We start from the raw sequence: 6,156 nt of genomic DNA on the forward strand, positions 1-6,156 counted from the left end.
AAACGAGGCACATCATCAAAACCTAGTTCGCACAGTATTAAATTTATGTGGAAGTACAAAGTGTTTTACATTTCATCATGTTGAGTCGATTCCATGACGTCACGCCCAACCCAACGAATTATAACGAATTAGGAAGATATCCTGATCATGATTCAAATAAAAACCGAAACGGCGGCAAAAAGAGATAGCTATTAATTGAAAGGCATTCAGAGAATAGGTAACTTTTTTACCTTCGCATGAAAAATTTCTTATTAAAAATTTAAAGATAAATTTCATCAAAATATTTGTTGAAGCCTATGATGGGTCTTATATTGGGATTAAGAAGGTGGATTGAATGCAGCAATGGATACGAGGGAGCGAAATAAGCGAAAATATCCAGTTTGGGGCCAGAGAAAAAAAATACTAGATTAAAAGATCGAAAGAGACACCAAATTGAAGTAATTATCCAGATGTAATTGAAAAAAAAGAATGTAAGCTGATCTTGAATTTAAGTGAATGACGAGGTTCAAAATTAGTCCGTGGTTTCTATAACCTGTGCGACTTCCTATGTGATCTCTATCCGCCTGATATTTCCCTAAGAACATAGCTCTTGCCAATCTTTATCCCTATTCTAAACGACCAGCTATATATCCAGCAATCATTTGAAAAAGGTCAGAGGGACGCGACATGGAGAAGAAGGAAGGGGAAGGAGTGCAGTTAGGCAGATGAGTTTTTACCGGGAAGACATTCCAGGATTGGAATCGACTCGAGCCGAGACCTTTCCTCGCAATTAGTGAACGGGTAAGAGAAATCCTCAATTTTAAAAGAAACTCTCTGGATTAGAATCCAATGACACATTTTCGAAATTTGAATGGATTTGGCTATTATCGAATGCGAATGTATTAGCTGGAATTAAACTGAAGCCCTCAAAACACTACATATGTGAATACCTTTGAAAATAATAAGCTATATACCTGGCGCAAATACAAAGTTAGATATATATTTTCTTACATTTTTTATTGATTTTTAAATAGCATAAATAATATTTTAAAAAATAACTCGAAATACATAAAAAACTAGATATTTTTCATATTTTCAATAAATGTATTGCAAAAAAAGGGATACTCGAGCACAAAATATGATTTAATCATTTTTCACCATTTTCATATTGGTTTATTATTTTGAAATTTTGCTTCCTAATAGCATAAAAGCCATAGCCTAGTTTCCTCATGGAATATGAATACTTGGTACCTTAACGTCGTTATTTTGTAGCGGAGCTGTAGATGAACTTCAATTCGACCCCTAAAGCATTAGTGACTATCATTTTTTTGTAACCAGAATTTCGAATTCTACGTTTCGTTAACTGGAGAAGAAAAATTAAGTCGAATCTCCACTAGACATTCTTTTTCTTCCCCAGTTAAGGAAATTTAAAATACAAAACCATCAAAATAGCTGAATACAGAAAAGCAATATTAAAATACTCACGTAAACACGAATGCGAGTAATAGGCTTGTTACGCCACAAACAGATTTACTTTTTGCCATTTTCTACTGCAGCACTTTTTTTAGTTTGGTGAACTCAGTTTTATTGAGAACGGAATACAAGTTTTATAAATTATTTGGGAAGGGCCTTTATTATGAGCAGCATGGGTAGAATGCGCTATACCCTTGTGTGGAATTAAGATCGTTCGTGATGACTACTACTCTGGGCCCCATCTGCTCCCGTCCAAGTATGCAGGCCATTGGTTGAGGTATCGGAAGCCTTTCATTGAGGAAATCAAAAAACTCATTATTCGCCGTCTTCCAGGTGCATTAGGCTTAACTGCAAATCGATAGCTGTTCAATTCAGCCCACTAGGCACTATCTAAGGTAGATGTTTTTTTTCGATACTTTACCCTCTCTTATGACGGTCGCAGTATCTTGGCTGAAAACAAACTTCCGCGATCTTTCTCTTTTCCAGGTTGCAGGTCAACGTAAAAAGTTTTTTCTATTCTTCTCCGAGATTCTTTGCCCAGTTCTCATTGGTTATGCAAGCCGTAGGGCATAAAATTAGCCCAGCAGTCACGCGCCCCACTCATTTACTTTTATGACTCTTTTAAGAGGGTCCATGACCATCACTGAAAGAAAGTTTTATATTCTCAGAGGCATCTTGAGAGGTTTTCGCTTGTTTTAAAATAATTTCCATGTAAATGGGAAAATAAAAAAGCGAATCTATAGGAAGTAATTCCCAAAATCGTATCGAACAAACAAGGTACTTTCGGAATTATGCTGGAGCAGCATTTTGTATCTTCTGCTCATAGTTACAGCTTTTTTACGTGGCCATAGTCAGGAATAATAAAATTTACGGTTCCTCTATTGGCAGATATTCTTCACTTAAAAATAAGCTAAGTTGATCTCACAATTTTCTCGGTGTTTGATAGTACTTAATAATTCCTTTTGTGAAGACAAACGCGCATTAAACTCCTCTCGAATAATTCTTTGTTAATAGACTAAGTTTCGCCTGAGTTTGTAAACAAAGCCACATATTTTTTTATTACTGGCATCAATTCTACATGGATATTATTTAACTTGTGATTGTTAAACACGTTATATGAGTCAAGGTCATTCACGCAGGTTGAGTGGTTTAATCTTCCATTTATTATCTCTGGTTCGCGCATTCTTCCTTAATAATTGTGAAAATAATTCCGGTTCCGGATGTCTTATAGTTTAAGACTCCTGTACTTCAGTGGGTCGAGAAATGTTAACGATGCCAAAAATTGCCAATTCTTTAGGAAATTGGTTCAATTTTTTAATATAAACAGAGATGAGCTAGGAAAAATGACGCAATTAGTGATTTAAGAGTGAATACCATTTTGTTCTCGTGGGGAAGACTATTCCGGCCTTCCAGCCTCTAAATGTAAGCAGAAGAAACATATTTAAGAAATTTTCCGGCGGTGACATTGTGATATATTTTCCAACATGAATAAAATTTGAATTTTTTACTGCATTTCGTTTACAGCAAGTTACCGCTCTTTGAAATGATTTCAATCCTCCTTATATAATAAATACCTGCGCGAACTGAAAGGAAGGTTATGGAATGATTGAAGTTGAGGATTTTAATGAACATTCACCAGAATCTTCTTCAAAACCTACTATGCCTCTGCTATGACAGCTATGCCTTCTTAAAAGTGTACCATTATGCTCTATTATCCGTTTTAAAATTATATTTCATAAAAATTTGAAATTAATTCAAAGTCACATCCTCAAAGGAAGCAATTTTGGAACACTTTCTGCCGTTCGTATATTGCTTTGCGTCAGGAAATGTGGCGGATGGATGGAAAATGTGGTAGCCCTGCGGAGACCTAATTACATCCACTTACGTTTAACTTTATTTCCACGTCAATTCCTTTGCATTATTTACTTAAGGTGATATTTAGAAGCGGTTTTACATGAAAATATTGTCAGAATTCCTCTCGCTTCGATATTCACGTTGGTCTTCAGCGCGAAGACGTGTGGTTAAAGATGCAAATCATGCTTGATGTGAGAGATGTTTGTGGGTATTGAAGCGTAAGTTGTATTCACGTATTTATTATGACAAGCTCCGACTGGCGAGCCGGGGCGGACCCGGGCAGCGGAGTTGTAATTTGACCACCAGAGCCTCGGGGGCGTAATTCAGTAAAAGCTTAATCAGCGGGTGGATATTTTACCTTCCTGAGATGAAAGAAAAGCAGAGCACATAAATAAGAAACTAGGCATGGAGAAAGATCGGAAAGAAGATTAGGAAAGTCATGGGTACCTGTGAAGTCGATAAACTCTTTTCTGAGAAACGGTTTCCTCCAGTGATCGTCAAAGCTACTTTGGAGTCGTCGGTGAAAGCCGTCCCCATCCGCTTATTTACTATTTCTGTCGTGGATCTACGCCGAATTTGCCTCTTTTGAGCCTGAATTTCTTTCTCCCGCAAATAACCAAGGAGCATTCGCCATAATAAAGATATCAACTAAATGTTACACGCCTTGCGGTAGAAAAAAATATAATCTTGCCGATTTTATGCCTTTATCGCCTTAAGAAATGACTTTTTAGAAGAAAAGGAACATTATTACTTTTTAACGTATCAAATTCATGAGCTCGTTTCCCCTAAATTACTCACCTTCGATAGTAAAGATAGGAAAAATGTTCCTTTAATGGCTCTGTGGTTGTGTGCTAGCATGTCGTGAAACACATATTTACTCCCACAAAGCGGAAAGCATTTTATCATTATCTCGAAAATAATACGTATTGGGTCGCCATGATTTATACAGGCATCAAACAAAGCCTAGAATCACTAGTATCGCAAAAAATTATCTTTTTTTAACACTTTCTTAAGAATTGAACTCGATAGCTCCTTTAAGCTCATGTACTGGCGGAAACTGTTGGCCATTCGTGATAAAGATAGAAAACTTACCTCGTTGATAACTTCATGATTTTGTGCCTGAAAGAATAAAATTATGCTCCTGTCGACAGCCATTTTTTCCCTCAAGCTACCTTTCTCCAGATTGCATATTCATTTTCCGAATGCGAGTGCTCAGAATATTCCGCTGGACTCATCTCTGATGCATATCAGACAAGGAAAACGGCACCCAGAAAGGGACACGCGGAGGCCATCGACCAACTAACGTGGCTTTACACATTCACATATTATAACAGCTTGTACACTGGGGTGGATTATTGGGGGCGGTATGTACACTGGGGACGGTAAGTCTTGGAAAAATATAAGGGTTGGTAATCATCGAGGAGGCTCAGCAATGTAAGTTATTAGTAGATACACCAGCTAAGCAAACAATATTTACAGACTAATGGATTAATGGATGGGTAATTGGTTCAACGTTTCGAAGGCTGAGTCTGACGTCGTCTTCAGGGTTAGAATCCGGAGCCAAATTCTTTTCGGTATATCTTTTATTTATTTATATCCTTGGTTTCCGTGATTGTTACTTTCGTATTTTATAGCGATTGATTATGGTATTCCACGTATTGCTTAGTTGAAATCCTTTGTCTCTATTTAATTTATTCTATACTCTCGCTAGAGAAAGGATTGAACTGCGTCCCGTCATCACTCCCAGAATTACGGCCGTAATCCACCCCTGCCTGTTGGCTACCACTAATGATATCTACTATTGTCATTAGAATTGTGGTGATATTTTGATTGTGATGAGAATAATAATTGTACGTAAACTAATACCCACTCGTAAAATTAATTAATCCTAGACAGTGGAGGAAGATAACAAATTAAAGTCAATTTTATTGATTTCAAAATCGCTCAAAAATTTTGACTCAAATTACAGATGAATAATAAAGAAAGCTGGTTTTCTTCGAAGGAAAACCTGTGCCGAGGTTCCCTAATTGGTTAGATTGTACGTACGCAACTAGCCCTTGTACTTTCAAACATAAGTGAAAAAAATTACATTAAAGAGTTACATTTAATTCTTCCACAAGGAGGGAAAAAAAAGAAAAAAGTCAAAAGATATCAGAAAAACCTTCAAATTTTTTCCGAAGCCAGTATCCTTGAATATGCTATATTTAAGTACAACTGAGTACATAACAAGAACGAGGAGTATCAAAGGAGCAGAAAGAACATCAAGACAACGCTTTGTGCCATATTAAAGAAGGCATTCTTTTTAGATAAATGGGGGACATATTGCTGTGTTCAGTTAGTTTCTTTGCCATATTAAACCACCTAAAAACATGCTTCATGCCTTTCGTACAAGGTGGGGCCTGTGACTATAGGGATGTGAAATAGGGAGGGAGATGTTTGGCTTGTGTGCCATGTTTTCTCAAAACACTTAATCAGCGAATGGAAAGGAAAGACGGTGTCAAAAACCCTCTTTCCTCGCCCATGTTTAGGTATCAGTTTCATTGTTCATCATACTTAACTATATAAAACTTTCGACATTATAGCGAATCTTTTCGTCGTACTTGGGCTATCCTCCCAGATTGGTGTCCCTGGAAATTGCTGTATTGCTTTGGGGGTAGAAGCGTACTAGAGCATGCGCGCAGCTATGAATTAAGGATAGGGGGAGTTTTAGAAGTAACTAATACTGGGAGGAAGCTGGTGCCCTCCCCCCAGAAAATATATAAGATAAATGGTTCAAAATGGTGACTTTTACGGCTTTATGAGGGATATTTTATTAATCCTTACACTATTCTATGGGTAATATTTACCCAA

The sequence above is a fragment of the Ischnura elegans genome, chromosome 6, assembly GCF_921293095.1.
Source record: "Ischnura elegans chromosome 6, ioIscEleg1.1, whole genome shotgun sequence".
Lineage (NCBI taxonomy): Eukaryota > Metazoa > Arthropoda > Insecta > Odonata > Coenagrionidae > Ischnura > Ischnura elegans.